General features: G+C 42.1%; 1 long non-coding RNA gene across 1 annotated transcript in view; it reads left to right on the plus strand.

Annotated features, from left to right (window-relative positions):
- The first annotated feature begins 656 nt into the window (after positions 1 to 656).
- The window catches only part of LOC137162870 (uncharacterized), a 47,562-nt gene continuing 24,272 nt past the window's right edge, over positions 657 to 23,946 (plus strand). The window contains exon 1 of the long non-coding RNA XR_010922534.1: positions 657 to 814. This is a non-coding gene — a long non-coding RNA (uncharacterized lncRNA). The remainder of the gene's footprint in view (positions 815 to 23,946) is intronic.

Raw genomic sequence — 23,946 nt, forward strand, 5'->3', positions numbered from 1 at the left:
CACATGTCAATTGGACACACAGAATTATTGCAGTTCTCAGAAGGGGGTGCTAGAGAGAGGAGCTGCACCCCAAGAGTGGGTGTAGAGACCCCAGCAAGGGGCAGTTCCTGAAATTTGTTCAGATTCAGGAGGCTTAAAGCACATTGTGATTAAGCATTTGGATCCCTTCATAGCAGACGGGTGAGTGGCCAAGATTGAGAGCTCAGCTAGGTCTGAGATAGTGTGTATAAATGGTACTAGTTCTACCCTCTGCATCTACTGTTTTCCATTGTGAATAACAGCACCTGGCTTTGGAATAGGGTGTAGAATTTGATAATGACTTCAGTTTTGGAAAAGAGGTAAGAGTAGGTAAAGGAAACAGAGAAAAAGTGTGGCTTTTGTACAGATTTGTTATGAAGGTTAGTGCCTTTATACATAGATTATTCTCTCTTTTTCTGAAGCAATAATAAAATCTGACCCCTTAGCTGACTAGCAAGCAAATGAAGCAGCTGTATGACATCTATGCACAGCTGCCATGGCTGATTCACATACAGAGCATGCTACACACCAGTTGCTCATCTTTAGTTAGGACTGGAGGAGAGGTTTCCAACAGACAAAGGGTAAAAAGAAAGTATGCAGCAAAGGCCCTTGAAGCATTTTTCTACTCACTGCTCTCCTTTTATCTTCTCTTCTTTTGTTTTTGTGGGTTTTTTTTTTCTTTTCCTCCTACTATGGCAGTGCTGCTGAATGCTGATGAGACAGCACGCAATGTAAACAACTCCAGGCCATCATTTACTGAATCCAGGAACCTGAGCTGCATGGTGATGGGTGTGAGGTAGGTCCAGTTACCTGAGTACATGTGAACATATCGGTAGCAGTTGCAGATAATTACTTAAGCTGGCTGAGCTTTTTAATAGCCGGCTCAGCTGCAGCTGGATGAATACAGTAAAAGTGTGTTAATAAATATTCTTGGGAATAAAGCCCTATGGTTGGTTTTGCTGGAATTCACAACATTCACACAGAGCAAAAAATATTATGAGTAGCCCATTAAGAAATATCCATGAGGATTTTCCACAGAACTATTTGTGTGGCCTTTTCAAAAAGGTCTTTATATTATTGACACAATTAAAAATATTGAAAAATTCTGAAGATTCTTATATAAACCATAGACAACATAGGCATTCTACCAATTGATGAATCAGAGGATACCATAAATATAGTTTGCCTTAGGCGACATGTGACACAAAGAAATAATCCTTCCTTTTTCACACCTTTTGTCTTCAAAGCAGGACTGTGTGTTTGTACAGCACCTAGCACAATAGAGTCCCATCTTGGTTGGGATCTGTAGGTGGTGTTGTAATTTACATAGTAAATATAACAACAATAGCCACATTTGTAAAATTCATGACCTGCTTCCAGATAATTTGCAAACATCCAAATGTATTAAATTCATTGAATAAAATTGCTTGCTGAAGTGCATTTGCCCAGCTCTCATTTCTATATAGAGTAGGTTGGAGAAGATGAAGTAGAAATGTCACTGAAAAAATAATCCCCTAAAAGGAATATAAGGTATTGATGACAATAAGCACTTTGGGATACTCACTAATTTGATGGAAAACAGGAGATGAGTGTGAAGAGTCATCAGCATGTACTTTCTGAACTTCAGGAAGCCTTAAAAAAAAACCACAGAGGCTATCTGCAATGTGAAACAAGCTGTCAAAGTCAGCAGTGGGAGTAAAGAGTATAAATCAGCTCAAGAGGGAACTTGAGAAATTATTGGAAAAAGGAGAGATAGCCCCTAACTAAATATTTTCCCACAGATTTTCAAAAAGTATTGCACAAAGTTTTAGCTGTATGACTTCCAATAAGTCAGCGGGAGTGAGGCCATGTCTCGCCATTGCTGCAGAGACATGGAGTCAGCTCAACTCTGCACTATTATTGTGAGCGTTACAAAGACATCGTGGCTTATCATTGAGTATTTTCAAAGTAGAGCAAGAAGCCGAAGCACACACAACAGTGATGCCACCAAGGCTGCCTTGCTACAAGCTATCGAGCAGAACAATTCCCGATTGCTGCAGGCTGTGTGCATTCCGTGGAGCACCGGTTCTGGTGCAGGGAAACAAGCACAGACTGGTGGGACCGCATCTTTATGCAGCTGTAGGATGATGATCAGTGGCTGCAAAACGTTTGTATGCGAAAGGCAACTTTCCTGGAACTGTGCTCGGAGCTGGCCCCGTCCCTGAAGCGCATGAATAGTCGCTTGAGACAAGCTCTGACGGTGGAGAAGAGAAGCTGGCAACCCCAGACTGTTACCGCTCGGTTGGGAATCAATTTGGAGTCGGTAAATCTATAGTGGGCACCGCCGTTATTCAAGTATGCAGGGCCATCAATAGACTTCTTCTACGAAGGATAGTGACTTTGGGAAATGTGCAGGACATAGTGGAGGGGTTTGCCATGATGGGGTTCCCAAACTGCGGGGGGGCCATTGATGGGATGCACATCCCTATCTTAGCACCTGCCCACCTAGCAACGGAGTACATAAACCGCAAGGGGTACTTTTCCATGATCCTGCAGGGGCTTGTGGATCACAGGGATTGTTTTGTTTCACCGACATCTATGTGGGGTGGTCTGGGAAGGTGCATGATGCACGCGTATTTCATAATCCGGGGCTGTTCTCTAATATGCAGGCAGGCACTTTTTTCCCAAACCAATAAATTCAAATTGGGGGTGTAGAAATGCCCATAGTGATCCTGGGGGATCCTGCTTACCCCTTGTTCCCTTGGCTAATGAAGCCATACACCTGACAGTGACAAGGAGTGTTTTAATAAGAGGTTAAGCAGTTGCAGAATGGTTGTAGAATGTGCCTTTGGGCCTTTAAAGGGTATATGGAGGAGTCTCCTCACTAAGCTGGACATGACTGAGAAGAACCTCCCTTCTGTGATATCTGCGAGCTGTGTTCTTCAAAATGTGTGTGAAGTGAAGGGGGAAAGGTTCCCCCAGGTTTGGGCTGTGGAGGCAGAAAGACTGGCCACCAATTATGAGCAGTCAGATGCCAGCACTTCGCTGAGAGCTAACCGCATAGCGCTTTGCATTAGAGAACCTTTGAAAACTGGTTCTGCAATGAGATGAAGGACTGATTTCTGTTCCTGTATGTTGTTTGCCTTTGGTGAAACCACCACCCCACAATCGATATCTGTACTCACCGAATCCCTCCAGAACAAGATATGATTTAATGAAGATACGTGTTGAAATGATGCTTAACTTTATTTATGAATATTCAAGTCATGGGGGAAGAGGAGAAGTGTTTATTCATCACTCAAGGGGTAGGGTGGTAGCTTGCTGGCCAGCTGTCAGCATGACTGCCACTGCTTTCTGCTCGCCTCCACCGGGGTGGAGGCAAGCACGTACTGCAGCCTGGCCAGTCTCCTCAGAGACCAGCTGGGGACGGGGGAGGGAGCAGGCATCAAAGCCCTCGGTCGAGGAGCATTATGCAGGGGCTGCAGCATGACTTTGACCTTCCTCCGCTCTTCCTGAAGCTCCACAAGCCTCTGCAGCATGTCTGCCTGGTCCCGCATGATTTGTAGCATCTCCTGTGTGGTACTGTGATCATGCTCCATCATTTCTCTGCGAGTATCCATGTCCATGTTCATGTTCTGGGACAAGGTGAGCTGCCATGCTCTGTGCTCTGCAGCTGCTGAGGCATTCATGAGCTCGTAAAATATGTCATCTCTTGGGGGTTTTTTTTCCTCTTTCTAATCTGCAATTTCTTGAGGGTGGGGCCAAGGCCGAGGTGTCTACAGAATGAAAAAAAAAAACAACCCAAAAAAATAAGGTAGCCACTGTTAGCATAGTGAAGAAAATGATACAACTGCAACAATGTAGACAATAATCCGCATGCAGTGCACAGGGCAAACACAGAGCCTCATTCCATTCCTGATGTCCCAGAAGGGTTTGCTCGCTGTGCCCTTACAGAGATGATCTGAGGACAGCGTGGTGGTGGGGGTGGGGGGAGTCTCTGCTGGTATTTTAAACCCTTACAGAGACGAACTGCGGAGAGCATGTTTGTGTGGGGGGAAATCTCTGCTTAAAACAAAGATTTGCTAGACACAGCAGGGTACCAGCAGGGTTCCGCCATGATGCAGGCTCCCTTGATTGCAGCAAAGTATCCTACCGTGGAGGGAGGAACCAGGCAGCCCTCCCCTGAAAAGTTTTGCGAAGGATAACAGATTATATACACGAAAGTTTCCGTGAGATATCGACTAATGATAAACGTAGCATTTCTCATCACATAAATAAACTGTTCCCTGGGTAACCCTCCAGTATAGTCACCGAAACGCCTGAAATCCTCTTCATGCCCCGCCCTCCCACCCCATGTAAAAGGACAGAACTGCTAATAACTAAAAAAACTCAGCAGATGTGCCTTCCATGGGATCATTAGTGCTGTCCTGTGTGCTGCTGGACTGCTCTGGGATCAGGAATATGTCCTGACTTTCAGGGAGAAGGGACAGCATGCTCTCATGCAACGTGATCTCCCCAGCCTCCTCATTGTCCATGGAGTCCTCATCATTGTCCATGCACTGTGATCTAGCAGAGGTATCAATGCTGCGGGGCATCACCGTGGTGGGATTGCCACTGAAAATTGCATGTACCTCATCATAGAAGCTGCATGTTTTGGGCGAGGAGCCAGAAAGGCTGTTAGCTTCCCTGGCTTTCTGATATGACTGACGCAGGTCCTTGACTTTCACGTGGCACTGCTGAGCGTCCCTCTTGTGTCCTTTCTCCAGCATGCCCTGTGATATCTTCCCATAAATGTCCAGATTCCTTTTGCTGGCTCTGAGCTGAACCAGAACAGACTCCTTGCCCCACAGCCCAATGAGATCTAAGACCTCTTGTCGACTCCATGCTGGAGCATGTTTGGGCTTTGCAGTAGCCATGTAGAGAACAGTGACAAAGCTCTCTCCATGCTGGCAGCACAGGAAATGAAAATTTCAAATCTTCCTGGTGCTTGAGGGGAGGGGACATTTCCTGGTACGTGACCACAGAGCAGCACAGCGTGACTGTCCAGAGCGGTCAAAACGGGGCATTGTGGGATACCTCCCAGAGGCCAAAAAATTCGATTTAAGTGAAGTTGTGTCTACACTGACATTAAATCGAAATAACAAATTCAATTTAGGTGCTACGGCACTTGCAGAGGTGTTCTTATTAAGTCGATTTTCTAGGCGACTTAATTCGAATTAACAGTGGTGCCAGTGTAGACGCAGGTGTACGTAGGTCAACATAAGAGACTTTATGTCGACCTATGTCGCCAGTGTAGACCAGGCTGCAGACAGCTAAAACCTTGTGCAACTCTTTTAAAATATAAAGATGATGTATAGGGTGATGTTTATTTAATGGGTTTATAAAGATAAGCATTATAATGTCATCCTCAGGTCTTTAGTGTTTCTTGCTAACACTGTATACTATATAGAGATATTCAAAGCAAAATATCAGGACAACTGTAAAGGGGGAGGAGGATTTCCAAAGGTATGTTTCTGGGAAATTGTCAGGGAGTTTAGAGGAGGCTATTAATAGAGCTGGTTGGGAATTTTGTAATAAAATGTTTTTCATCAGAAAATGCAAATTCATGAGAACTGAAAGTGTGGAGAAGTGTTGGTTTTGCTGAATTTCCTGTTTCGAAAAAAAATAGAAACAAAGTTTCAAAATTGCCCAAGTGCCCTGTTTCAGCAATGAAAAGGGTTTTTTTAGTTTGAAATGACTTTTCATTTCAAACTGTAAGTAATTTTATAGTTCAAAAAATCTAAAAGAAAATAAAGGTTAAAATCAAAATTAAACTTTTTTTTTCCAATCAGAATAATTTTTTTAGATTTTCAGTTTGAAAATTTGCAAGATTTTGACTTTTTTTTCCTGATTTGGGATGGGAAATTTTTTTGAAATCTTAACAAATCTCACAGGATGGGAAAATTGTTTCTTGCCCAGCTCTGTGTTTTAGCAGCTGAAAAACATAAATGAGAAATTCAAGGTATCAATATGTGATAGACCTGATGGGCTTAGGCCTTGAGTTGCAATGTTATCAACAAGGTGTCAATTTCAACAGCTCAGTTTGAGCGACTCCTTCAAGTAGCTAGGAGATGTTTATAAAAACTACGATAAAGCATTGTTATTCATAAAACCAAGAGGGATAAGCTCTGAAATCAGGGACAAAGTCACTTAGTGTACAGTACATTTTTAAAATGTCACTAGTGAATTTGAATGGCTCAGTTCCTCAGTGTCCAACTTGAGACTACTTAATGAGGGCAGATGCTCAGTTTCTTTCAGGTGTCTCAAGGAGGGCATACAACATCTCTAGCCTTTTTTTTTTTTTTTTGAAAATCAAAATCTATGATATAGAGCAAAAGTTTCTTTAAACCCTCAGTACCATAAAAGTGTCACAACATTTATGTACTAGAAGTCTGCTTAAATGAGTTGCTCTGCTACAGCTCATTTGACAGAAGGGACTAATGTCTCCATAAAATATAGCAGCTCTCCTTCAAGCACTACAGCATAGGACATTTTAGTTCAGTAAGTCAGTCTTACAGTAAGGCCGCACTACGGCTGGGAATGAGTGTTCCACCACAGGTGGATAGACTCATGCTAGTGGGGTTTGTGCTGGTGCACCTAAAAATAGCTGTGTGGTCACTGTGGCACCAGAAGGGGACACCCAGGCTCAAGCCCAACCTATCCCCAGGATCTGTGAACGGATGGCTAGCCCAAGACCCTGACTGTGCTGCAACATCCAGACTGTAATTTTTTAGTGTACTAGCACTAGCCCTATTAACATGAATCTGTCTAGTCAGGTTGGGAGGCTCACTCCCAGCTGTTGTGTAGCTAAGTGGTTCGTGTTTTACTGGATGGCAGTGCTTGAGCTTGAGTGCGTGCAATTGTCCAATTAACTGTATTCTGTTCAGATGTGTTGTATGTTACCTAGAGTTCTGTTTTAAATTTCAGGGTTCTGTATTGTTCTGTATTATGGTTTCTCCTTATATGTTTCCCTGGAGTCTTATGGAATGCTACAGGCCTGGATCCATAACTGCCCAGCATCTTTGCTTCATCTCCTGAACTCCCTCCCATTCTAACTGAGCCTCTGGGAGCTGTATCACTCCATGATGGGGTTAGAAGAAGATCAATGGTTGCTGGAAGAGAATGTAGAAGTAAAGGGATTTCCTTGGGGATGTTGTGGGAGAGCAGAAGTAAGGTGCTGTGCTTCTTTGCTGAGGCCACTAATCCTCTTTTTCAGCACTCTGGAAGGCTGAGGATCATGGAGACATCCCCCAGCAATGTTTGTTTCAATAACTACGTTAGTTTGTGTGGCTTCTGAAGGTTGGGACTGGGGTTGAGTTGAGATCATGTGTCCTGCCTTCTCTGCTCTTTGGCCAGTCCTGATCAGGGTGGAAGAGAGAATATGATAGCCAAAAAGTTGTCTATTTGAATCTCCCAGGTCAGACATTCCTTAGGAATGACTATTTCAGAGAAATCTTGCTACCTATGTGGAGGCCATAGAAAACTCTTAAAAATCCCATAAGACTGCCCAAAACTTTAACGGTGTCCCACCTCCATCCTCTCTGAGTGCACAAAATCCAGGGCATTTCAGGACTTGAATGAAACTAAGATCCTAGACCCATAGATTATTCATGAATAAAAATGATCGTATTCTTATGCAGGGCCTGATTTGCATTTATACTAACGACTTGTCTATGCGATGGGGGTGTGATTTGTAAAGTGCAGTAACATGTTATGCATTAATTAGTTCATGTAAACTCTGGTGGTGTGCCTAAAGGTTCCCTAGTGTGTTTTAATGTAGCACTGTTTCAAACAGCGCTATGTTAAAGCATAGTAGAAAACTTCTAGTGTGCACCAGCAGGGTCAAAATGGATGACTTAATGTGCAACACATTAGCACACTGTACAAATCAGTACTTTGTAATGTGCATTACCTCACCATGTAGACATGCCCTAAAGCCACTTTACCCTACTCTGGTAGCTTAACAAAGCCTCAGAGTGGATGTAAATATATATTACTTCCACTTTAAGCCCTCTTTATACTGACAGAATGATTTAAGTGATCTTATTGTAAATGACAACTAGGCTGTCATTATTTATATAGTTGTGCCCAGTGGCCCCAAACAGGTTCAGGGCCCTCTTTTCTGCTAGGTGCTGTACAAATTAACATAAGGAAACGCTGCTTTACCAAAAGAGGTATTTAAAAAAAAAGACCACTAATACTCTTCCCCCTGAATGAAGCTAGATTAGTTCCCAGTTAATGAAAATTAAATAAGTTTAAAAGCACACTTTTATGGACTTCCATCTGGGACTGACGTTAAAGAGAAAAGACTTTTGCAAGCTATAGGGTATCTAAGAAAGGAAAGAATTCCAATGTGATGATTAAAGCTGAATACTTAATGATTAATTTGTTTAGACTGGTTGTGCACTTTCACAATTTTCCTGAATAGCAGTACATTGCTATAATATGAAGGTAGCTATTACAAATATACAATAGAACTTTTGTATTCTGTTGAGGGTTTTCATAGCTGATTATTTGAAAGAAATACAATAGAATATGTCTTTATTGCAATAATATTTTCTCTTACAGAAATTTTCATGGTACAATAGCAAAAGAGAAGTCTAAATATTTCAAGAAACTGACACAGTTTTATGAAACATTAACAAATAAGCTAAGACTTTACATGGAGTGTACAAAATCATCTGAGATAGGTTTGAGTACTTTCTCAAATAATGATATCGCCAGCCCATATTTAGTGTAGATACTCATTTGTCACCACTTACCAGGCTTCATGTGGAATTCTGGGTACTAACATCAAAATGAGGATAGTCCATAGGGAGACCAATGTGACTTAATGCCTACAGTCCCAGACATTATTCACAATCTTTGATTCCCTCATTGTATCACCCATGTTTCCTGCTTCATCTCTATGTCATGCAAAAACATGCCTTCTTTTTCAATGAGAAATACAACAAGATCTGTTGTGACCTCATCATTTCCCCTCCTATTCTGCTTTCCTGGCCTCTGTCCTTGCCCTTCTTCCACTTCTTTCTTTGCATCTTATCATTGTGTGATTTCATCTACTCAAATGGTTTCATCTACCATCTTTGCCTCAGTGACTCACAGATCTTCCTCACCGCTGTCTAATTCCGTCCAATACCACATTCCAACCTGTCTTTCTTTGTGAGCATAATACTCTGCATTGAGATAAGCAGGCTGAAAAGGGACCTAATTATGTTATAGGTATCCAAAGAGGTCTAATAAGAATATAAGTATGAATCTGTTCACCGTACCTGATCACTGTATAGATTAAGGTAAAATCCATGGGGATTAAGCCAGTTTCAAGGAAAGGAATATCCAAATTGGACATTAGGATTTTTTTTTCATTTGTAGTCTGCCAAATGAAACAGTGAAAGCTATTAGTGTAAGTGTACAAGAGTTTAAGAAGAGAATGGACATCTGTCTGGAGATGTGGAACATTTAAAAAGTGCCCACTGAGAATTAAAAGTTCTGCCAAAATGGAAAGAATCTAAAAATGTTTCTTTCTTGGGACAGTCCATGATTAACTCCATTTTAGTAGCATTACAAAGGTAATATTACAGATAATTTGTCATCTGATTAGTGGAGAAAGCAAACTATGATACTGACATTTCATTAGTGTCTACCACTATGATCTAAGATTAAGAAAACATGAGCAAAAAGAGAAATACTAGAACATGCAACCTGTACCATCATTTTTTTGAAGATTTACTCCTGCCAAAGATCTCTGGGAGTAAGAGATCTAGGTCAATAACTAAGGATGTTGGATCAGGGTCAGCAGACATCCATGCCATTTACATGCCCAAATGCATGAATTCATTTTTTTCCCATGATTGTAGCTCACATTTATCTGGCAATTGAAAGCTATGTTATCTACAATGAATTCAGGAGCTGGGGATACAAGACTCTATTTCTGATTTTCTAATTAAAGTGCAACTTAAGCAATATTGATAATGGTAGAAACTGGCAACCACTTTGCTAATAATATCTGCAATATTAATTTACAGCAAATAAATAATTCCAACTCTATTTTTAATACTGGAAATTCTGGAATTGCAATAATGATTAGATGTCTCAGCTAACTTCCAGATATCAATGAGATTGTGTCCAGTATTTTTTATTATGAATATATATGGAGCTAGTAAAAATAAAGATTTGTTTACTTATATTATGCAGTACAAACTTCAGATAATATACATAACATAAGAATGGCGATACTGGTCAGACCACGGGTCCATCTGTCCAATATACTGTCTTCCAACAGAAGCCAATGCCAGATGCTTCAGAAGGAAAGAACAGAACAGGGCAATTATTGAGAGAACCATCCCTGTCATCCAGCCCCAGATTCTGGCAGTAAAATTAATACCAGTATAAAGAACATTATGGCCCAACTCCACTAAGGGACATGGGCATTGCAACAATCAGCATGGCAACTTCCAATTTTAAGTGTCTAGAAAATTCCTGGAATCCACAAAGTCTGAGTTTGGTGCCTAGACTTCCTATACAATAAATGCAGAGAGATAGATGCCTCAGAATGGGATCTAGAAAAGCCAGCATGCTAGCTGGCCCCTTGTATAAGCTAGCCAATGGCAGATGCTAATGATGTGTCTTCTAAGGCCTTGTCCAAACTCAGAAGTGTTGTCAACTCAAGTTACAGTGATGATCAAAAAGCACTGTAATGACAATGCTTGTGCCTGTCCATACAGCATTTGTTGTGTTGCCGAAACGCGTCCACAGTTGGTGCTCTAGCATCGACTGTGAAAGCAGTGCACTGTGGGCAGCTATCCCACTGTGCAACTTGCGATTTTATGCTTCTATTGTGGGAAGGCGGAAAGGATCTCAGTGCATCATAGGTGTTGTCTCTGTACCCCGTGATGCAGTGATTTCCATCCAGTCATTCCAGGGGTTTCCAGCTGTGTTTTGCGGCATTTTTCAATGGCCTCAGTTTCATGAGCACCTGCCATCTCTGCCCGCCATCTGCTTTCTACTGTTGTCAGTGTTCTGAACACATCATGGCTGTCTATGCAGTATATCATGAGTTCCCAACTGGAATTCAAACCTGAGGTGCATGACTTGCTGTGTGCCATGCAAATAAACAATGCTGGATTACTCTTTGCATTCACGGAGCATTTGCACAGTGCATCGCTGCTTTTGGGTGCATGAAACAATCACTGAATGGTGGGATTGCATTGTTATGCACATCTGGGATGATGAGCAGTGGCTGCAGAACTTTCAAATGTGCAAAGCTGCCTTCATGGAACTCTGTGCAGAACTTGCCCCTGCCCTGCGGCGCCAGGACACCAGAATGAGAGATGATTTCTAGGTGCAGAAGCATGTGGCGATTGCCGTATGGAATCTGGCAACTCCAGATTACTACTGGTCAGTCACTAATCGGTTTGGAGTCGGGAAGTCCATGGTTGAAGCTGTGTGCAGGGTCATTAATCACATTTTGCTATGAAGGACTGTGAGTCTTGGAAATGTGCGTGAAATAGTGACCAGCTTCACAGAGATGGGATTCCCTAACTGTGGTAGGGCCGATAGATGGCATGCATATCCCAATTTTGGCCCTGAACCATCTTGCAATGGAATACATCAATAGAAAGAGATACTTCTCAATGGTACTGAAGGCACCTGTGGATCACTGTGGGTGTTTCACTGACATCAACGTGGGTTGCTCAAGGAAGTTGCATGATGTATGCATGTTCAGCAACACTGGCCTATACAGAAAGCTGCAAGCAGGATCTTTCTTTCCAGACCAAAATAGTCCAATAGGGGATGTTGAAATGTCCATCATGATTCTGGGAGACCCAGCCTTACCCCTTACTGCCATGACTCTTGAATCTTTATATGGGCAACCTGGATAGCAGCATGGAGTGCTTCAATAACAGGCTGAATAGGTGCCGAATAACACTGAATATGTGTTTGGCATATTAAAAGCTCACTGATGATGCCTTTATAGAAGGTTAGACCTAAATAAGTAAAATATTCCCATAGTTATAGCCACCTGCTGTGTGCTCCATGATGTTTGTTAAGATAAGAATGAAAAGTTTCCCCCATGGTGGAGCGCAAAGATGGATTGCCTCGTGGCTAAATAGGAACAACCAGATGTTAGGGCTATTAGAGAGGAACAACAGGTGGCCATTTGAATCAGTGAGGCCTTGAGGAACTATTTTAACAATGAGTACCAAGACGGTATCTTTGTAAACAGCACTGTGCTATGCTATGACTACTATCGAGTTTGTACTATGTATCAATGTGGGGCAACCTCCATGTGCAAGATGAAAACAAAGGGTATGTCTTCATTAAATAACATTAATTCACATAACACACATGAAAAGCTGGACTGGAGGAGAGAAGGCAGTGAGGGGCAGTGTGAGCTATGACATCTGGGTGTAAGTCCAGCTATTCTTCTGGAAGCTGTCTAAAGGAGTGGAGAGAACGGGATAGCAAGATGGGCCAGGTGTTTGGTAGGAAGGTGTGGGTGAAGTTTGGGGAGGGCATGGAAAGCATTTCTGTATTGGCTGCAAGGGGGAGGGTGAGCATGAATTCAGTCTGCAGTGTTATGAGTGACTTTAGCAATTCTGTTTGCTCCTCCATGGCTTTTATTATGCATTCATGACCTGCTATCACTCATTCCTGATTTTCTCTCCTCTCCTGCCTATCAATTTTCTAATTTTCAGACACAGTGTGTGTCCATGCTTTTTTTCTTTTCTTTTCCACCTCAGAGGACTGGAAGAGTTCTTGGAACATCTCCTCTTTGCTTCTCCAGGGTCATTTTCTTATCATCCACAGGCACATGGTGGGTGTCGAGGGGTTTCCCCACAAGGACACATTTGTAGAAGCACAATGAACAGAAGCATTATTTGGAGTGCAGTAACATCATTGATGCATTTCTGTAAAACACACCTCTTTCTCTCTGTCCCCTGGCAAGTGCACAGCTAGATGATCAGCCAGAGCATGGTGAGTTGTGCCTGGGGGAAGGGGGCACTGAAGCTGGGGAAAAGGTTCTGGGTGATTGTTTGGGGGTATTAATGCAGGTAAATAAGGACAAAATTTCAAATTGTGCCACCATTTTCCACAGACTGGGGGCCATAGAAGCCAATATCTCACTCCTGAGAGTAAGCAGGGATGCTATGATGCATCTCCTCCATGCAAGCAGCTTCAAATCGTGTTCCTATGCTGCTCGTTTGTGTACCACTTTGGTCCCTGCACAAGAGATTGCCGACTGGCACAAGAAAGTATCCTATAACAGGGGAATAAACAAAGCAGCTCTGATGAGGAATCTCTGGCAGAGTATTGGCAAGTACCTCCAGGAAAGTTTCCTAGAGATCTCTCTGGAGGATTCTCACAAAATCTCAGTGTGCATAACACACATTTCCACTGTACTGTCTAGTTGAACAGGGGAATGGGAAGCACATGCACATACAGCTACTTTTGTGCCTTTCTGTCCCTTCAACCAGCTGTATCATGCAACAATGCAAAGGACAGCTGTATCTCATGTAACCGAGCAGCACCAGCTCAAAAAAATTACTTACCTGAGCTCTCCTCTCCTGCATCCAGCACAACAGAGCTGTAGGACTGGGACTGGCTCGAACCATCTGGGATCGAGAAGAGGTCTTGGCTCCCCATGTCAGCAAATAACCCAGTCCCTGCACTCCAAATCGACCTCCTCATCCACGACTTCTTCGTTGGGGTTGAGTCTGGTGTCTGCTGCCTTTGGGCCTGCAGAGGTATAAACGGGTCTCATGGTGGTGGAGATGGGGTCACCACTGAGGTTGGCTTCCAGTTTCTTATAGAAGCGGCAGGTCTTTGACTTCATCAGAATGATGGTTTGATTCCCTAGCTTTTTGGTACCCCTGCCACAGCTCCTTGATTTTCACATGGCACTGCAATATATCCTGTTCATAGTCCTTCTTCTCCATTAAACAAGAAATTTGACTGTATGTATTGAAGTTCCTTCGGCTGGAGTGGAACTGGGACTGTGCAGCCTCCTTTCCCCAAATGTCAATGAGATCCAGAAGCTCCAGTGTGCTCCAAGTGGAATAGCATTTGGTGAGTGGAGCCGCCATGGTCAGTTGGGAAGGTGCAATGTGAGCTCTCCATGCTGACCAAGCAGGAAGTGAAATTTCAAAAATTCCTGGGACTTTAAAGGGGGGAGGGATGGATCACTGCAGGGCAGCAGAGTTCAAACAGATGGGTGGAGTGTTCAGGATGGGCATTGTGGGACAATTCCTGAAGGCTATTTACTGCGACATAACCAAATGTGGTGTCTACACTGATGCTTTGTCGCTAAAAGTTAGGCGCAAAAAATCGACACCTCTCATTGAAGTGGCTTTATTTTGTCACAAAATCAGGGGAGTTGGGTCCACAGGGGGGGTTATTACAGTGTGTATCACTGTTTTGGCACAAAAAGCTAACTTTGGTTGATAAAAGTCTCTAGTGTAGATCAGGCCTAAGATCTGCCCCTATCAGGGACTTAAGATATATCTACACTGCGTGCCACTTGTGGCAGGGTATAGGGCCTGTAGCTACATACCACAGTGAAAAGCAGGCTGTGTCTACACTGCAGTATGTAGCTACATGTATCAATGAAAAGCACTGGCAATGATAAAAAGTGATGAGCTGTGGGATCCTTTCCTCACTGCCTTCCCACTGCATGAGAGTGTGGCAGGGAAAGGCTCCAGCTGTGGGGAGGTAGCAGGGCACTACCCTGCTAAAAATAAGAGTGTAGACTGGGGAGGCACAGCTTGGATGAGTATAGAGCTGTATATAGCCAGGTACACAACCACAGGGTTCACGTGAGTCTTTATTCTACTTGCCTAAGCAGTACCACACACCTATACTATTATTTATATCCATGCTTGGAGAGTGTGTGTAGTGTATGTATTCTACACACCACCAAAAGAAGTTTGCAGTATAGATGTACCTTAAGGCATTTAAGGGCATGTCAACACTATCAGCACTACGGTGGCCCAGTTGCAGCATTACAGCTGTGTGGCTATAACGCCACAGTGTAGACCCTGCCTATATCAATGGAAGGGATTTTTTTTTTTTTTTTTTTGTAATTGATGGAGGTAATCCACTTTACTAAGTGGTAATAGCTAGGTCAGTGGAAGTGTTCTTCCATTGACTTAGCTGCCTCTACAATGGAGGCTAGGTCAGCTTAATTAAAGCATCCAGGGCGTAGTTTTTTCCGTACCTCAGAGCAATGTATCTACCTCTCAGATGTGTACCCTAATCACAAGGATATATATTATAGAATCACTTTTTGCCTCTCCCTGCCCCCAATGACTATTTAAGTATTTATCCAAAGTAGAACAGTTTCAGCAGGAGATTATGAAGGAGTCCCTACCCCCATCAGAATAACCCATAGCCCAGTGGTTGGGGAACTCACCTGGGAAGTGAGGGATACCTCTTTAAATACTTTCTCCCCATCAGGCAGAGAGGGGAATTGAACATGGTCTCCCACATCCTGGGCTAAAAGTTATAATGTGGGCACCACCACCTCCTTGTCCAGCTGCATTTTGTATGGGGCCTGATCGCATAGGCATGCTCAGAGCACATCTACCAGATCAGGCTCAACAGGCAAGATGGGGGTTGAGGAGGAACCCCTATCTTCACCTGATTTGAGGATCCTGCTCGATGAGAAAGACATCCAGACACCTAGAGCGAGGCATAGTGTGCGTGCCCAGAGGCAGAAAGTAAGGTGTGTAGGGGGGTATTACAGCAAGCAGTTAGGCACTGAGAAATTTGAGGCTCCTACAGGGTTAGGCAGCAGGTGAATGGGGACTAGGGAAGGGGAGTTGAAGATCTCAGAGCTGCCTAAATTTTGGATTCAGGCATGTAAAATGGGGAGTTAAATGCCAATGTCCTTTTGTGGACCTGGGCCTAACTGACTGTTTTGACTTCTAGCAATTAGAGATGCGCATTGGCAGTCAGGAATTCTCGATGATATTCTAGGCCTACCACTGATTTTCTGTAAGACCTGGGACAAATCATTTGACCTCCTTGTGTCTCAGTTTCCTTCTTTGTAAAAACTTTATTATGGGTAAAATATAAAATATACAAAATACTAGAATTCCTATTGATTGCAGGATTGAGACCCAGTACAGTTATCATTCAATGCACTTATACAAGATTCCTTGTAAAAGAAATCAGGTAAGAACGCCATAGCACTGGACAACTTTTTTCAAATATTGAATAATTTTTAAGCCAACAAACAATTATCTATTAGTATTTAAGGTTGTCAGTGGTTCCTGTGAACTATGGGAATCTTACCTATTGAAAAGTAGCCTTAACTAATGTTGGCCATTAATTAGCTATTTAACATCAATATGCTGGTCCAGCATGCAAATCCTCTTTAACAATTCCTATAGATCTTATTTTCTATACCTACTTCCTAGTAATTTCTTTTGAAGTTCTATCATGCTGTATAGATTGAAAATGGTATTCCATATACACATTGATCAGTCTCCTTGTTCAGCCTTGGAAGTATAAACTGCTTCATCTCTCAGAAGATTTTTCAAAAATATATGAATGCATATCTTATGTGGGGGCCATATAGTGCAGACACTGAGACGTTAGCTAATGCAGCTTTAATGGTATTGTGGAGCAAAGAATTTAGTACAGTTTGATTGTTTCATAACCCAGCAAGAAATCCATCTGGAGGCTTTTGGTAGTTTCATCTTCCAAAATCATCTTTCATTTCCTTTATAGTGAAGTTGCCAGTCTTGTCACTGAACTGTATCAGTACTACAGCGCTCATTCTATCTGAGAGATCCTGAGAAATAAATGACAGCTGTATCAGGAGAACAACAAACTGCTCCTCAAACAGCTTCTGCAGGGTTTCCACTGAGGCTGACACACACCATCCTTAAACAAAAAGATCTTACATATAATTGTGGAGGAGAGGCAAGCAAGCAACAGTGACAGTTCCAAACTAGTAACATAAAAAAGACTATATGGTACATTAACTTCACTCTAACCCTTGCTCTTCCAGAAAAGTAAAGGCTTTTCTTTTCAGAAAGCTATGCAGAAAACATTCTAGATGGGGAAAGTAGCAAGAAACAAATAGAAAAGTTTACAATCTTATCCTGAGTTCTGCCTAACATGGGCAGCAACCTCCCAATTATTTAAAAGTAGAAATAAAACTAAAAATGTCTCTTTCTTCCTTCCCAGCCTGTCAGAAAAATATTTTAATTTGGTTTGCTTGCTTTTCTGCTCTGTTTGAGTGAGGAATTTACTAAGAGAGTGCTAAGATCAAACACATGTGTTTTGACCTTAAATCAATCAAATGGTCATTCTTATCTCTAGTGGAGTGAGTTCTACAATCTAGATCCAGCTGCTCTATAAATACTGTTTTTTGCACCCATCAACCACACCCTTCAGGTCCAGTGTGGCATAGTGTCATGGGAGGTCAGTGTCATGAAGTCAATGTCATTGATGGCTTTGAATGCAAGGAGAGAGACCTTGAAATGATCCATGTTTAATGGGGAAACACTGCAGAGAGCAGACCATCAGGTGATCTATTCTGCTCCTAAGCCCATTCACTACTTCATTTTATACCATTTGCAGCTTTTGCAGGATATGGCATGGGATAGAGGAACGAAGCAGGGCCAAGTGTTGGGGCACTCGATTTGTGTGATAGGGTGTTCACCCCACACCAGCCTAGAAGGGGTGCATGAGACTGAGAATGCCCCATTAACCAGATAGGCCATAGCTGAGGGGAATTTGGGGGCCTTACTAACTTCTGAATGATGATGGAGTCCAGAGGAGAAGCAATAAGTGGAGCATGTATAAAGCTAGGAAGTTGACAGCATTAAGGGAGCCTGCAGCTTTTCTCTGGGTGTTAGAGAGAGAAGGAAGGAAACCCGGGGGAGAGTAGAAACCCCATGGGATCCAGGCCCTAAAGGGAGGGTTTATCCAAGAGGGTGATGGAGTAGAAAAGGACTCAGGGAAATGGCAGCATGGTAGGACATTGCAGACCTTGGCTGCTGATTAGAGAGTCCCTGACCTGGAACCCAAATTAGAGGGCAGGTTTGGGTTCTCCTAACCCACTGGAGAAATGGCATAGTCTGGACAATGATTGGGAAGACTGCCTGAGACATGAGAGACTTTGATACCCCAGATGGGGGAAAACACATAGTGACCTGGCAGGAATCCAAGCCACAAAGAGAGAGCATCCTGAATCACAGAGAGAGAGAGAGAGAGAGAAGTGACAGGGCAAGAAGTGGCAGGGTACAGAAAGGAACGACAGAAGAGAGTGTCAAACCTGGAAGAAGCAGCCAGGATGAGGCACCCTTGTGATCAGTAAGCCCATTATACCTGGGATGTGGGACACACAGATTCAATTTCCTGCTCCGCCATCAACTTCCCCTGTGAACTTGGGCAAGTCATTTAGCCTCTCTATGCCTCAGTTTCCCAATATCACAGGGGTCCCAGAAAGATGGGCACCACAGGATAAAAGCACCGACCATTAAAACACTATGGAATAATGCCCTATGACTGAGTAATAGGAGACATGAATATGTTAGCTACATTAATATCAATCAATGTGAGGAGTGCAAATGAGTGAGCTCACAATCTGGTCTATATATTTATCTTATTGATTGCAAACTGATTTTGTGGATTCTGCTGTTTAGGATGGAAGCTGAACATGTAGGTACTCTTTATTCAGCCCCTAAGTCAAACTAAATGGAATATAAAAGAAAATATTTTTATGGAACTAGCTGAAATTGTTGGAGGATTTAAAACCCAGCAGTCTTCAAGTTTTAAGCAGGATACATGAGTCTACTGGAACCTTGTGGAGTTTCTCCATGAATATAAATCCCTACTAGCTTGAAAAATGTGACTCACTTATACTAACAGATTTGATGCTGCAATCTAAGGAGCTAATAAAACACATACAGAATGTGGATAATAAATACACAAAGCAAGTTCAGAATGTATTTTGACAAGGGATCCAAAATTGAATATAGAAAATTATTTTGAATAAGTCAAAATAAAAATGTATATTAAAAATACACAAGTAACAAAACCCAGCAAAAATCAGTGTTATCCCATAAACAGTCAGTTTAACCACAGACTTTCCCCCAACACATTTTATGTTTTAGCTATTACTACTGAGTACTCAATTGCAAAAATACGCAGTCTTTACTGTCCAAAAATTGACCCACTCATAGATGATAGCGTACTCATAGATATAGGCAGGAGTTAGATTGGGGGGAAAAGGGAGTTGTACTCTTACAAGATGCACCCATAAAATAAGTTCTACCCACAGGAGTCTCAAAATGAGATGCCACTCACTGTAGGTTGCACAGATATTCAAAATATTGTTATGCTGAGTTCTGGTGACTGCATGGATCACAATCCTCACAGAGATTGATAGTTGTGAATGCACCCCTCAATTAACATAACTGTAAGGAAGAGTTAATTACTAGTCTCTACCTAAAACAAAAGGATTATGTGACCCTGCCCAGGAATTTTGGACTAAGTGGGCACAGGGGTTTTGCTGAGTATTGTTTAGATAAATAAGTGTATGAGGAGAGGGGCAGAACACAGCAAATCAGAGAGTGGAAGAGACAGCCTGAAGGAACAGCTGAAAGAATGGTGTATGAACTCAGGGAGAGGTTTTTGGGATAAAAAGAATGCTCTTGGTGCTGTGACCAAATGAGGCTGTTTCCTGCTATTTTACTTCTTATGTGTCCAGAAACACAGGACATTGTACATTTTTTGTGAATAAAAAAAACTATATCAAGGAAATACCTATCACCAATTTCTTCTTTTAACTGCAACAACCTACGAGACTCCAAATTTTTGACTAGCTAATCGGGTTCAAAGGGATAACACTGTGATCATGTGTGCCACTTGGCTCAAATAAGTTATTTGAGCTTGGCTCCCCTTCAGTGGGGTTTAAATAAACCCATAGATTCTGCTAGAGTCCTTGGGTTTGGTTCTGTCTTGATTAAGGAAAAAATGTGGCACTGTGGTGAAATGTCACACAGAGTAAATAGTGCAGATCTGTGATTCTACCTCTCTTCTTAACAAGATGTATGAAATAATTTCCACTTTAGCCTGGCTAACTATCATCACTGGGCATCTGAGGGTATGTCTATACTGACGGTGGCAAAGTCGTCGTCGCCGCCAGATTGATCTTTCTGGATCGATTGAGCGGTCAGTGTAGACACACTGTTTACACTCAGTAAAACCACCCCCTCAAATAGCGTAGCGCTGCATTGATGGGAATGCAGTTCCCGTCAGCGCAGTGCAGTGAAGACGGCGTGCAGGAGGGAAGCACAGCAGTCGATTGGAGTTACGCAAGCTACTCTGCATAGTTTGCGTAACTCCCATCGACTGCCGTTGAATCTCCAGGTAAGTGTAGACCAGGGCTGAGTTGACACCAGATGAATGGGATAGTTCACATCTCTCAGAGCAATTGTTCCAGGCTCTCTGCAGACTCTGCTCTGTATATGTTACAATCAAGGTATCTCCACTGTACATCCAAAACAGCAGAACAGCTATGATACTGCAGTTGCACCACTGTAGATCTGTAGTGTACATGTTTCCTACATTGATAGAAGGGGTTTTCTGTAGATGTAGTTAACTCACATTTCTGAGAGGCAGCAGCTAGGTGAACGTGGACTCGGAGCAGCCTGAAAGGCCTTAGCTTTAGGAGTGTGGGTCTCTGGAAGCAGAGGAGTTGCTTCAACTGAGGGGCGGGGTGACCGAACAAGAATACTAATAGGGCTTTAACTGAAGAAATAATGGCTCATTTATTTAGTCATTAATATTAAGTAAAGAGCATAAATGTAAACAATACAAACATGAAACCAAAGAAAGATACAAAGACCTAATATTTTTCTATGCATGCAATCATTTTTCATAATACACAATTCTATTAATGGCCATTTTATGTTTACAGATAGATATCCTCTGGGAAACTCTCAGTTATTTATAGACAGATGGTCGTTTGTAAAATCCTAGTTACTTTTCAAAGACAGATAAACAGACAGATGTTTGTTTGTTATCTTAAAGCAAGTGCTACTTTCATACGTTACCAAAAGCGCTTCTCTCCTTAAGCCCCTTAGGCCGAGTTGACTCTGATAAATGTTAGCCATCCCTTGGACGCTGCTGGTTCATAGAAGGGCTCAGTCCAGCTACTGAGGATCCCAGAGGGCTGCAGTCGAAAGTGCCACTGACTTTTGGGGGTTTAAATATCCTCAGGCTGATCACCAAACTGATCAGCTTAATCAGTATGTAACCAACCAGTGAACAGTGTCACTTTTGCTATCAGTATGTAACCAAATAGTGAACAGTGTCACTTTTGGGTCAGTATCATGATGAGTGAGCATTTCTGCTGAGGCATCCTGACTTATAGGCACTTTCAAGTGTTATTTAGCTGGGTGTGGTCAGCTCTGGTCAGCTTTTGTTTTTATGTTTGCCCTCTATTTGTGCTGTGATGTGCTAGCGCCCAGACAGCCCTTATCAGGTCCTTTCAGGTCCTTTTCCCAAGCTATATACTTTACTATTCTATCTTAAAGCACAAAACCCATTAACTATTCTTTCTCTATTCTATGGTGAACAGAAGAATTCTTCTAGCTGCACCTACCCGAGGAGCTTGGTCGACTGAACTACAATGCTCAGGGTACAAAATGCTTAAGAGCCCGGAGTGACATAGATAGGTTGATCTAATTTTTAAGTGTACACCAGTCTTCATTTAATATTTTTTTGAGTTTTTTCCCCCACAACCATAACAACCAGAGACTGACTCTAAAATAGATAGATAGATAGGTAAGCGAGCTGAGATTCTGGCGAATGAGAGAGTAGCTTTAATGAAGTGATAGTATGGTGTATGGGTACATACTGACTGTGTGCAAGCCTTGGTTGTGGGTAAGGAATTCCAATGGTGGGGTAAGAGAGAGACTGCATAAACGAATAATATGTACTGAAGATGCTGTGAATTAATACTTAAATTATTGTTAACCCAGATCCACTCTGTTTCTTTCCTTCTGGCTAGGGTTAATGACATCAGGAATCCTGGGGATGACAGAATCAAATAGTCCGTATAGCGTGAGGACAAACACGAAGTGACGTGCTTTAAGTAGCAAGTAGAGAGAGATCTCACTGACCAGAAAGTCCCACCATTTATGAAGCTTCTGGCTTCAACAAATCCTGGTCCTCTTTAGTAACAGCGGAGGACCAGGAGCTCTATAAATACTCCACATCTCTCTTTCTTTATAATAATAATAATAATAATTAATAAATAAAACTCTTAAATTATGAAGCAATGTATTTACAAACAATTGGAAATAAATGTCAAATTCCTTAAAACTATTTACAATACCGTAACCCCTTATCAATCCATGTAAATTGTCCTGAGCAATATTCTAAAGATCGAGTCTTGGTTGGGTTCTGATCATTAGACAGACCCCTTCGACAGTGAAGCGCAGAAAAATATCACTGATTTCAAAGTATTACCTTTTGGATCAATTAATGCAGGAGCCACATTTCAGATGCTTGTTAATCATGTTTTTAATGGGTTACAAAACTTTTCACAGGCCTCTACTGATAACATTTTAATATTTTGCAATTCTTGGTCAGATCACAAAAATGGCTTAGGAATTAAGTTGCCCATTTTACAGTGAAAGTGTCAAAATGCAGGACTGAAGCATCCATATTCTCTTATTTAGCATTTTTTTTGGGGGGGGAAGAGGGAGAGGGTTGAGAGGAATTTCCTCAGATCTCTATCCATTGTTAACTGGCTTATACCCCAGATTAAAAATCAAGTCCAAGTATTTTATAGGCTTGTCTAACTATTACCTCCAGTTTAAAAATGGTTTCAACAACATTGTGCCTGCCATCACAAACTTTTGCAAAAATACAAAACCAAATAAAGTAGTGTGGATGGTAGCTTGTCAGAAAGTCTTTGAAGTAAAGAAAAGTTTGTCAGGAAAGCCTGTTTTGTCCAGTCCAAGTTTAGACAAAATCTTTAAACTGTGCACTGATGCACCGGACATAAGTCTAGGAGCAGTACTGGTGCAAACAGGGGAAAATAACAAGAAGCACCCCATTGCTTTCTTACATTTAAAAAAAAAAAACCCTGATACCCACTGAACAGAACTATTCTGTCATAGAAAAAGAATGTTATGCATTTGTGTGGGCAGTCAAGCAGCTAAGGCTTTACCCATTTAACAGAAAATTCCTGACAAACCGCTTTCCATTGTTATGGCTGCACTGGACAAAAGATGCCAAGTTCAAACTGCTACATGGAGCATAGCCTACCAAAAATATAACATGGAAATTGTACACTTAAGGGTAAAGAAAATGTAGTAGCTGATGTTTTAACGAAGCAAGAAGGTCCTGAGATAATGCCTATGGATTAGTCAATAACTGACCCCATTGTGCCAGTGTAAGAGGGGAGGTGTGACCCAGGAACCTCCTGATGCCAGCTGTCAGCCTGTGTAAGAGATCCATAATGGTTACAGGAGTCCCCTGAGTCTGGTATTCATATTTTAGTTAACCAAAAGGGGTCAAGTGAGGTATCTGATAAGAGCCCGTGTCCCACTGGTCATCAACATCATTGCAAAACACAGATGTACAGATGTTGAGTAAGGAGTTCCATCTATACACTGAAAATAATGTTCTTAAGGTCTGTGCCTAGGGACTGATCACCAGCAAAGGTTAAAAATAGGTTCTCTTTCAGGCAAGACAGAAATCTGTGTGGTTACATGAAAATTAAGTACTGTATGGTTCACAATGGGCCTCCCCTCACAATGCTAATGAGCGATTATGAAATCTCCAAAGAGAAGAAATTAACGGGAAGAGGTAAACAGCAGGGAATATGCTGTTAGGGCTAATGCAATGAACATTGGAAGCTATAAATAGGGTACAGAT

Source organism: Emydura macquarii, unplaced genomic scaffold, assembly GCF_026122565.2.
Source record: "Emydura macquarii macquarii isolate MOO-44397 ecotype Brisbane River unplaced genomic scaffold, CSIRO-AGI_Emac_v2 contig_2473, whole genome shotgun sequence".
NCBI classification, from domain to species: Eukaryota; Metazoa; Chordata; order Testudines; family Chelidae; genus Emydura; species Emydura macquarii.